Genomic DNA, 11,898 nt, shown 5'->3' on the forward strand with positions numbered 1-11,898 from the left:
TCTTCCAAAATATTCTGATTTAGCCATTACACCAGGAAGTGGCATAAGATAATGTTAGACAATCCTGCTGATGAAGACTGTGGACAGCTCTAATTATTTAATTTTATTTCCTGTAGGTGCGTCAGTAGAGCTATGAGAAATTAGCCTTTACAAGGTTTAGGCCCTACACTTTTTTAAATTGCTGTTACTGCTAAAGAAATAACAAATCATTACCTCTGTGAATGCTTTAAGATTCAGATTAAGAGAAAATTATATTTCTTTTTGTCAAGAGAGTCTTTTTAGAGCAAGTTAACACTATTTTCAATAAAATGCCTTCTCAGCAGTTTATTGTTTCAAACCATTTCCTGAAAAATGAAGATTAATTTTTATGCAGATTGATCCTAATGATCCGTGTGAAAAATGGCTCTGAATATATATATTAATGACTCAGGACAAAGTATTTCCAAAGAGAAAATTTTATTAAATTTTGTCAACCTTGCAAGTGTACCATATAAAGAAGGGCAATGTGTCGCTTTTGCACTAATCTAGCCACTGCTGTCTTTAATCTCGTCTAGCTCTTATGTCTGTCTGGGTGAGTGTTGCTAATGACTCAATATCAAAGGTTATCATTTCATGCTGGAGTCACTACAAGAGACTAATTCATATGGGTCATATTAAAGTGCCTACTACATCAAATAGCATATATTATTTTTCATTTCTTTATATTATTCTTTTACTAACACACATTCCATTATTGAATAGAAGCAGAGAGAAGCAAAATCTTATTACCTTCCCCTTTTCTCGAATGAATATGTAACAGGAATAACATTCTCTTTTCGAAAGTGATTTCACAGGCAGGTGAATAAACAGAAACCCATGTACAAAACACACCTTTGTCACAGCCAGAAGATCAACACCCAGCAGAACATGGTCTGTTAGGATGCAGCCATGTGTGTTGACAGTTTTGCTCATAATTATTTTCTGTTTTTTTGTTTCCTCTTTTGTATTTTCACATCAGAAACGCCGAGATCAACGTTCCAGAGAGGTAATCCCAGGCAAGATGTTGTTTATTGGCGAGTTTACAGCATATAACAACAACTTCAACTAACCGAGGTAACTTTAGTTCGGTTTATGACTTCCTAATTATTTGCATCAAATTTATGTCCAAATTAAAATTCATCTCCCTTTGAAATTAATTAAATATTCATCTTAATTCTACTTTAAAACGATCCACTTATTATTCACCCAAATATTGTACAAATCCTCATGAAATGGCACAGTAAAACTTTGAAGCATAAAAATTCCTCATAGCCACAAGTCAGTGAATTAAAATGTTGTTAAGATTTATTTTTGATAACTGATGTGAATATATAAAAACGTAGATGTAAAAGAATTGCAGTGGTTGTTGATATTTTATATTAAGCTGATAAGCACACTACAAAAGAAAGAGGAGAAAACAGAAGTGAAATAAAGATGGTAAAATATTTAGGAAATCAGAAAAGATCAGAGGGAAACATAATTATAATATTAACGCAAGACCCTTTTTTGAAGTTATTTTTTTAAATTTTGTTCCAGCTTTTAATTGAATGAAATATGATCATTTTTTACAGTTTAATACACATTTTCATTATTCAACTATTATTAAGAATTGGTGCAGTGACGTCCTCCAACATCACAAAAGTGCCTGTGAAATGTGTGTCTGTATGTTGATGTGTGTTTCAATTTATATTGTTAAAAAGTTGTAAACATTGTGACTGTAATTTTGTCCAAGGTTGTGCAATCTTGTGTTGGTTATCTGCTCCTGATGTTGCCAACATCAGGACTCATAGTCAGTTAAAAGAAAACCCTCCCTGAGACTGGCAATATCTGTGCCTATTCAGTTGTGGTGTAAACACCTACAATGACTGAAATGTCAACTTTTATGTTACCCAGATGGATGCCGGTCTTGATGGGCACCAGGTTTAGGCGAGATTTATGTGGATCATTTCATAAATGTCAACTTATATTGGAGATCAGTTTGGATATACAATAACTGTGTGCCTGCTGAGAGTTTTTGTCCACAGCATTTTTCACAGAAATCAGGAAGGGGAGGAGAAAGATGTCAGAGAGAAAAGCGTAGACCTCCCTGTGATAATCATGATTCCTGATGGGAAAATCACTTACTGGCATTCAGCTAATACATAACAGATGATATATGAGTCACCATATTTATAGCGTACAAAACCTCTACTCTCACTCCAGCGATGCCATCTGGGACGTGAAAACGAAGCTTCAAATGAGTAAAACAAGACCACATTTTGATAACTGTATCATTCTCCTACAGACACCACTAGAATGTGTTCAAGACTGAGTTGGGAAATTTATACCCACATCATGCCGTTGTCGTGAGGCTCTTTAATGCCACTTTGTCCTTGTCAATTTATTTGTATAGCGCCAATTCACAAATTTATATTATAAATTATCCCAAGGCACTTTCCAAATAGAGCAGGTCTAGACCTTTTCTTTATAATGTGGAGGGGCAGTACTACAGTACCGCATAGCTCCTGCACAGTAAAGGTGTTGTTTTTGAAATTAGAAATTGGAAGGTAATCATGTTGAAGGTGAATGAAGGTTGAAGGTCGAATTGTTATTTTGGCTGCTGATGGGGAGCGGGGAGGTGGCCAACAAGAAAGAACAATAAATCTGTTTAAAACCAAGTTACAAAACAGCTTCTCCTCTGAATTCACAATTGAAGCATTTTGTAGATATGATTTGAAACCCAAATACACAGCATTGAGCTGGTCTCCAAACAGACACACAAGCAAGATTGAGATTTTTTTATTTATTTTTTTTTTTTGTGGCAAGTTACAAAAAATAACTTTGAAACTCGAGTGCTCGGAAAATGTGATGTAACCAAAAGCTCCAGAACAGCCACTAAAACTAAATGGACCTTGAGGTGAGATTATGTCAAATTATTTTTTTTACAGATTGTATCATTCTAACTTTAATTATTATTATTATTATTATTATTGTTGTTTTTAATTATTATTATTATTATTATTTTCTTCCGATAGTATCTCTTTTAAATGTAGTTGTACTAGAGTAGAGAGAGAGTAGCCTAAATGAATCATTCTACCACATTTTAACAGGTGAGAGTATATGTGATATATTTTGATATTCTGGTCATTCACAGGCTGCTCAGGCTCATGTAACAGTCATTACTTTTCATTGAGGATCTAATTCTTTATTAACAGTGACATCAAGAGCTTAATCTGGAGAACGTGGTTAACAATTTACACTATGAGGTGGCCGTCATAAGGAGTTACATATAGGAACACTTTTGATGTATCTGCTGTTCCTATTATGTTCCTTTACCTGAGCCACCTGCCACTGCATCTGGTCAGTGCGTTGCATGAACGACCTGTGCGGTAACAGAAGAAGCTGCCGGGCCGTCTGTCACTCTCAAGGGGAAAATATCCGGTCAATGCTTTTGAAAGTTTTTGTATAACTATTTCTTTGTCCTTTTTTTTCTGCCCTGCTCCCAGCTTGTTAAAAATGTAGCTGCTGTTTCTTAAAACAGCAGAAACTTTGGGATGAAAAAGATTCCACAACACAGTAGCAAGTTATCGACTGCAAAAGAGGAAGTGATATTGATTTCTCTACTGCTGGGAGCCAGGAGTGTCCCTAAAGTACAGAGGAGAACTTCCTTCTCAGGTTCACACTCCAGGTTCACTGTACGTGTCTTTGCAAATCAAATCCTAATGTGTTTGGGACTATACACCACTAAAGCACAATAGAAACTAACATTGGATCCTGTTTTATGAACCGATATGGAGACCATGTCCTGTTTGTCTATGACACAGATTTCTAAATGAATGTATTTGATCACTTACCACACATTACATCTGGAGCAGGTAGCGAATAAAAAACTGTACACACTGAACAGAGAGTGGGAGGAATAGCGAATTAACAGGCCCTACAGTTTTGCCCAGTGACTAACCAGGACTTAAATCCAAACATTTTCAGGAACCTAGTGAAAGTAATACTGGAAAATGTTGGAAATGAGTGTGATAGAGGTTAATGAAACATTTTTAGGGAATGTGACATTTATCAAGACAAACATGGTGAAATGAGCCAAAAGTTGGACAAGAATTCTCAGGGGTATTGAACATGAATACTTGGTATGATGTTTTGAGATATTATTATTATTATTATTATTATTATTATTATATAAAGAAATGGGACTCATTGATGAGAGTTACTGTTAGAGGAGTCGAAAGAAAGCAGGTTGTTTTTCTTCACTTAGTTTGGGATTGTTAAGTATTGGAGAGTGGGTGAATAAAGCATTTTCATTACGCCCTCTCCTTCCACTGGGTATATCCAAACAAACATTTAGACTTTCACAGACGGGCTTTATTGGTAATTCAAGGCTTATTCTGTGCCATTGGGGAAATTAGACAAAGCCTGATTTTGCTGAATTGTTCAAATGTATGATGGAAAGTGACTTTTGATTCTAAGAACTAATAATTATCAAGGGAGATTTTATGAAGTTTGGTCCATTTTTTCTTGTATTTATAGAAAGAAACAAAACTTCCTCCCTATTTATGTCGTATGTATTTGGTTTTTTGTTTATGCTTTGTTCCTGCTTAGGTTATAGTTTGACTTATTTCACTGGGGTTGGTGACTGTATGTGCCTGTATTTGTTCTGTTACGTGTGTTGCATTATGTTTTTATCAGTTGGAAAACTTGAATTGCAGCTGAAAATAGTGAACGTTACTCTCAGGGGTCATGAGTGTCTTGTTGAGTTGGGGCCAACATTATGTTCCAGCATCTCTGACGCTCTGACCCTTCTCACCTGCAGCCACACCCTGACCGCTTCCCTCAAGATAAAATTGTTTCCATTTGTTACTTTTGGATGCACTCAGTCACAGGACCTTGTCAGTACTCTTACCTCCTTGGTAAAAGCAGCTCTTTATGGATGTGAAAAAGTGCATAGTAGACCGTCTGATTGGCTGAATGCAATTTCCCCACAAATGTTCATCCAATATCCATATACATCACGCCAACAGAGTGAGGGATCATGTGAAGAACTAAGGCTGGTTACCTGCAGTGGTTTGTTTCTCCAGCAGGGTTCAATTCCCTGCCCCCTGTTAACAGCCCAACAACAGCTCTGACACAATGCTTTTTCTGTGGCATGTGTGGTGACGGCAGCAGACGTACAGCACAGACTAAAGGGCAGAGTCCTTTCGATAGTGACACTGGTTTAGAGGCCTGCAAAAACCTGCAACAAAATCACTGTGAGAGGCCAAAAATATCTCCTGGTCAACCATGCTGCAAGCCAGAGAATGGATTATGGTTCTGTTGACAGGATAATAGGACAAGAAAGGATGCTGCAGAGCTCTGCTGCCCTCTGTTGGCCGTGCTCATAAAACAAACAGCATTGTACATTGAGCCTTTAAACTCCTTATAGCTTTCGGGGGTTGAGGTGGCAGAGTAGAACTGCAAATGGATGATTATTTTGTCTCCAGCACAATGCGTCATATCAGCCTGGTGCGCCGTGCCGTAGTGAGCACTGTGTGTGTCCCTTTGTGTGTGTTCCTGGGGAAAACTATCTCTAGGTTTGCAGGCGAACTTCAAAGCTCACTGTGAAACGTGGTCTGTGATGCGACACTGAGTAGATTTTTTATGCTTGGATTGAACTTTGCTGAAATGTTCCCTCTGGTGAAAGAGGGATGTGGGGATGTCTTTGCTAGAGTACATTAGGTCCCTTACCTTGAGAATAAGGAAAAATTGATTCGGGACAGTGCTTACCTTGACACTATTGTCATCAAAGTGTTCCACCTCATTGAATTGTGTTTCATTTATTTTTTTCATCCGGAGACATGAAAAAAATACAGCCTGATACTGCTGTGCCTTGCATTGTGGCTTCGTTGACTCATGTTTTTTTTTTACAAAGATCTTTCACGTATAGGGACGGTCAGCGTTCGCACACCAGGTTAGAATCATGTGACGTGTAGTATATGAAAATAAACCTGAAACCATATATAGGTAATAAACTAGGAAGGTAGTGGCAATAACTCCAGTCACCTGGAATCTAATTTGTATAACAGAAAGTAAGTCAGTTGTCATAAAGGTGAAACCTGCCGCAGTTAAATTTATGTCTTTCATTAATTCGTTATTTAGACGACTGCTTCCATCTTTGTGGCAGCAGCTTGAATCAAACACCTTCTGGATGAACTGCAGCTTGTGGAAAGCCTTACCAGAGGAGTAGAAGCTGTTTAATGCCCCTTGTTTTTGAATGACATGTTCAGCAAGTGTAATGTTTAGATGTCCACATACTTTTATCCCATATAGGATAATTTTGTTATTTGTATACTCTCTTTTTGGTCCATTTAACAGTTTGGTCCTGGAAGGTATCTGCTGCTCTTTTTATGTTGTTTTTACTTTACAATAAGCTGCACATTTGTAAATAAACAGTAAATTATGTACAACAACAAAGAAGAGCATTATTAAAAGTTTGTACAGCTCAGTCTTACAAAAGCACAGAGCAGGACCACTAGATATAGTGAAATCGAGAAGGCTATTGTCAAACCATGAACCCTAACCCTTTGCACTGAAGAACTAATCTCTATTCTAATATGTTTAAAGCTTACAAGCTGAACTACTTACATGGTGGAGCAGCAAATTTGATTTTAATTATTTTTTGTTAGCCAGTCTGAACCATCTAGCATAACATTTGGTTTACATATATTTTGTATTTTCTGCAATTTCTATGTTTTTTTTGTTGCATGGTGTAAGGATTTTTACATGGAAAAACAAATATCACAAAGTCACATTCACTCCATCTTGATCGGACGTGTTGTGCAATTATCATTTCTGCAGTGTTTAAAAGGCGAAGTGGGCAACTGACCCAATCGATGGTTTCCAAGGGTGTCATCTAGCTGCTGCATTCCCGGGTTCAGCATGGTAAGAGCTATTTCCTGCCCCACACACATGCTCGAGCACTTGATAAGTATCACAGTCTATAAATAAAATTTTACAGGGTTTTTTATTTTGTCTGTGTGTCTGTCAGTCCATCGGTGTCAAGCATTGAAATACAGGGCTTAAATATACAAGCACTCTAATGCACTTACATTTCCTGCTACTTCATTGTCAGTCTGAAGAGAGAATGGACTTCATCGGTTTAAAAAGTGTAAGTGTGACACTAAATCATACGTATATTGTTAAACATCTTAGTTTAACAGTGAGTATCTGTAAGTCTGAGGAGATGACAACAGCTGCTCCAGGTAAAATATAATTGTCATGGTTTGCCATGGCAGACACTTTTTGTTTGAGTTTATGTTTGGATTTTGTCACTTCCTGTTTTATTTTGGAGTTGGTTTCCTTGTGTGTCTCAATGTTTTTACTTCCTGTTTTGGTCCTGTTTCTCTGTTTGGTGATGGTCTGCCCCGCCCTGATGTGTTTCACCTGTGTTCTATCACCCTTGCCTCCCTTGTGTCTATATAGTCTCTGTGCTCCTCTGTGTTGTTTCATCAGTTCGTGTCGCCTGTTGTCATCCCCTGTGGTTTCATGTGTTTTGGCCTGCTGTTTAGGTTCCTTGTGTAACCCTCGTGCTTCGGTTTCCTTGTCAGTTGGTTCGCCAGTTTTTGCCTGTTTGAAATTTGAGTTTTTGTAAGTATTTACTTTTTGTTATTAAAATAATTTCTTTCCACCAAACTCCTTTGTGTTTTCAGCTGCTTACCACAAAGCCTGACACTAATCATCACATAATCATTGTGTAAACACACTAAGGAAATTATTTCTCCATTATGGCGCCTGTCAACATCAACTTTGGACAGGGGAAGAAAGAAAGGAAATCCAACACACATTAAATCCAATGTTAGTCTATTGTTCTTGTTTTTCTACCGTAAATCAGGAATTGCATACTTAAATACTTTGAATATATGCTTACTAGTACCCTGACTGAGTATCCAGAAATACCTTTAATTATTTGATTTTTATGTAATTTAGATTAAGGTGTTGTTCAATTAGCCTGGTTTCTGTCTCTTTTATGAAGACTTCATCATAAAGTGTAGAATATGGTTTATGTCACTCTTCCCTCTTCCTCATAAAATGCCTGTGAAGAGGCAACTACATAGATAAGGATCCCAGGAGAAATCCCGTTTGTAGTTTCAGCCTTCTAAACATAAAATATTGTTGTTTTAAAGGTTTTGTGTTTAATGATTGCAAGCCTCTAAAAGGTTTTACACAAACTAGTCTGTTCAAAAAAGCATAGATGCTTTCATTGTCATTCTACTTGTACATTACAAAAAACAGCAGTAGAAACATTTTAGTTGTCACCAGAAATTAATGTGTTGAGGCAGAACAGATTTTTTTTTGTTGTTGCCCTGCTGCTGTAACGTAACAGCTGTAAAAAAGACAATGCCAGGATGTCAGCTGGTTGGTCTTTCTGTCTGTCTCTCCTCAACTTTGGTCAAAAGTGAGATACCTCAACAAATATCAGGGTGAGAGGAAAGTTGGCATGGCTCCCAAAGGATGAATTACAGTAACTTTGGTGACCCCTCCAAACCCTAACCTTTACTGTCTTGCTGCTGTGAGGTACAATATTCCCTGTGACAAAGTTCAGTTCAGTCCACAGCAAGGCACCCCACAAAATACAGACTTCCATTTAGTTTGCTGTGGATAGTTCGGATGTTTTTGGTGACCTTCAGACTTTTCCTGTAGTGTCGCCATTAGTCTGACATGTGTTTTTTGGCTTTCAATCTAGGGGTTGGGTCACAAAATCAATCTGTGTCATGAGCTGATTACTTATACAAATTCTCTTTTTGTGAAATACTGGATAACTACGTAACCTTCTCTGCAGTGTATAACGTATAATGTTCCACTCAGAAATGTAGTGGCATAGAAGCATTAATAAGCATATATTTAAAATTTACAGTCCAAGTACCCCAGAGAAGTACTTAGTATGAGGATGAACTTTTTCCGTGTCTGAAACAAAGGTCAACTTAACGTTGGCTACAATGGTTTATGTCGGTCCAATTATCAGCAATGAAACTGCACAGGCCTCTCTGGCATCCGCTGTCATGTCCTGCAACAAAAGCCAACATAAACCCTTCGTTAGTTATTATGTTTGTCATAAACTTCAGTTAAAACCCACAGGAAGTAAACTCACCTGCAGCCACTGATGACTGTTACAGGAAGTAGAGTTCACGCACCGCTCAGTCAGGTGCATTCTATTGAAACAATGAAAACTATCCTGCTTCAGGTCATCTGCCATATATTAGCATTTTAGAAACTAATATTGACACATACAAGTGACAGTCCTGGAAATAATAACTGATATTTGTCGAGGGTAAAAAGCTGTTGATATTTACAGTAGGTTTACTTTTACATCTTTTATTTCACTAACCTGAAGGCATTTTCCGTTGTCCCTGCAAGGCATCCGCATCCATGGCTGTAGTATGCTCTCTTTCTCTATTCTAAGAATTGCTTCCATAATATTTTCCTATAATAATGTGAAGTATAATTTAATGATTTAAATATAGAGAAAAACAGACATTCATTTAAAAGACAAAAATAGCTATGACAGTTGTATCACTAAATCACATGACCCTTTTCTTTTAATTTTAAAACATTTTACATGGAGGGAGTCACTGAGATATTGAATACTGGGAATCAGGCTGGTGACCATGTGCTTATATAGTGTGCTCATGTGTTTTGGCTGTCTTAAGGAAAATCCACCTTTGAGGCCTTAGCAGGGGCTCAGGATGTGCTCAAAAAAGTCTATTGTTATATAGCGACCCACATAAATCTGTCCCCATACCAGTGTGGAAAACCACATCCTGAATCGTAGTTGTCCAAATTTCCATCATGGTGTGTAGAATTTTACTAATTCTGTGTTGATTTCCTTTCATATCTGAAGATTAAGTAAAAGACAATTTATATGGAACTGTCTGTGCAGAATCCCATTTCTAAAAACATCTCATCCACAACTTTTTTTTTTTTTTTTTTTTTTTTTTAAATTAAACTAAAGATGCATCAGCATACAAAACAGCTTTCATCTCTTTCTTCCAACCTACTTAAAGTATAGAAAACTTCCTTTGCACTCCAGTGGCCTGGGGCATGCTGGTAGGATAGCAGAAACTGTATAATGTCAAATGTGCTCATTAAGACATGAAAGGTGCATTGTATTAACATGTATATTATATTCAGTTACAAATAATATTAGAATGATAAAGTAACATTATTATTAAGCCACAGAACAATATATAGACAAACAATTACTGAAAAATGCGATATGCTACAGTTATTGTAAATTAGTGTTAACTGTTGTTTGTTTTTATGCACAGAAAGTCAAGCTGAATAGCTGTACTGTTGACAGACTACCATATTAATATTGTTGTTACTGCGATTGCTATTTTTAGTCACACTAAATTCGTAATACTATTACATCAGTTGATAACAGCTTTGATAAGTTATTGTTTTGAGCAGAAGACAAGAAGTGTCACGTACAGCAAAGAAAGCACAGGCCCTAGAACATATTTAACTGGAAATTCAGATTGTACCAAGGGCGTTCCGATGTTCATCTCTGCCAAGTTGAGACAAAGGTCGTCTTGAGAAAACATAATTCAGTCACTGAATATGTTATAGTAAATAACCAAGTATTTACCTAAATAGAATTGAATTGCCAATATAAATACGAGCCAAACATATCAATAAACATCATTATTAATATTTTTACCCAATTTTTTTTTATAAAAACAATTGAATCTCCATCAAAGGGTCACACAATAGTCATTAGTGACAGTATCAACCTGTTAAAGAACCGTGGCCTTTGTTTGTTGTGGGTGTGGTGTTCTGAAGCCCCCTTCAACTGTTTCCTAGTCTGTATCCTCACATTGCGTGAAAAAACACTGGGAAGTCCCACAAACATACACGCGATGGCCAAGGACATGATGCATCCTGTACAGTGGACTATCATGGTCCCAAAGTTGTACAGAGGTCATGTATGTAACAGGCACAACACTTGACTGTATTGAGGTGAGAGTTAAATTTACACACTGATGGGTTTTTTTGCCGACACACTCAATACTGACATTCACTTAAAAACTCTGTTTGAACCTGGTTGATGGTTTCACAGGATGATATCAGCTTGGCTGCCAGATTGTTGGACAACGTAATGGAAATCACACTCAAGCAGTTTGTATAAGAAAGAGCTGAAACAAACATGTCAATCGTCACCTTCCTTGGGAAATGTGTTTCCCTAGACTGTTCTCGGCTGATAGTGAGAGGAGCTGTCACTAAAATAGGGATGAGACCACCAAGTCCTTTTCGAAGGCCGGTAAAGACAGGTTTAAGATATTTTGACTGTCACACGACAGATGTTCTCTCACAGTCTAAACACCAGAAGAAGTGCTCATGATAATGTGTGAAAGGGAGCAAATGCCTTCAACAGAACAAAAAAGAATAAGGAATCTCAAGTATCAGCTCACACTTTTTTCTTATTAATTTAATTTTTAATTTAATCACCATCAGATCTGTGCATGTTCATATATATTTCAGATCTTGTCACAGTATATCCAAATGCTCAGCATTAATTCTGCAAATGTTAACCTTACAGATTGTTCCTAAATACAATGTCATATAGGTTTTTTAAGCCAGTATTGTCATGACACTATGATCTGTTCCAAGTTTGCAATGACAGTTAGCATGTGGGATGTCTTTTACCATGAACAGTGGTACCACATGTGACAAAAGAAAGCATTGTTTGTTAGCCACACCAGTAGCATTGCCCTGGATGTCAATCTCAGTCGGTCAGCTGGTTCACAGCTTTGGTCCAGTCTGAGATATCTCAACAAATATTCAACAGATTGCCATGAAAGTTTGTACATTAGACGCATATATTCATGGTGTCCATTGGATGAAATCTAGTGACCTTGA

The sequence above is a fragment of the Seriola lalandi genome, unplaced genomic scaffold (genome assembly GCF_002814215.2).
Source record: "Seriola lalandi dorsalis isolate HSWRI2012SDOR001 ecotype SW California unplaced genomic scaffold, Sedor1 jcf7180002054370, whole genome shotgun sequence".
Taxonomy (NCBI): Eukaryota; Metazoa; Chordata; class Actinopteri; order Carangiformes; family Carangidae; genus Seriola; species Seriola lalandi.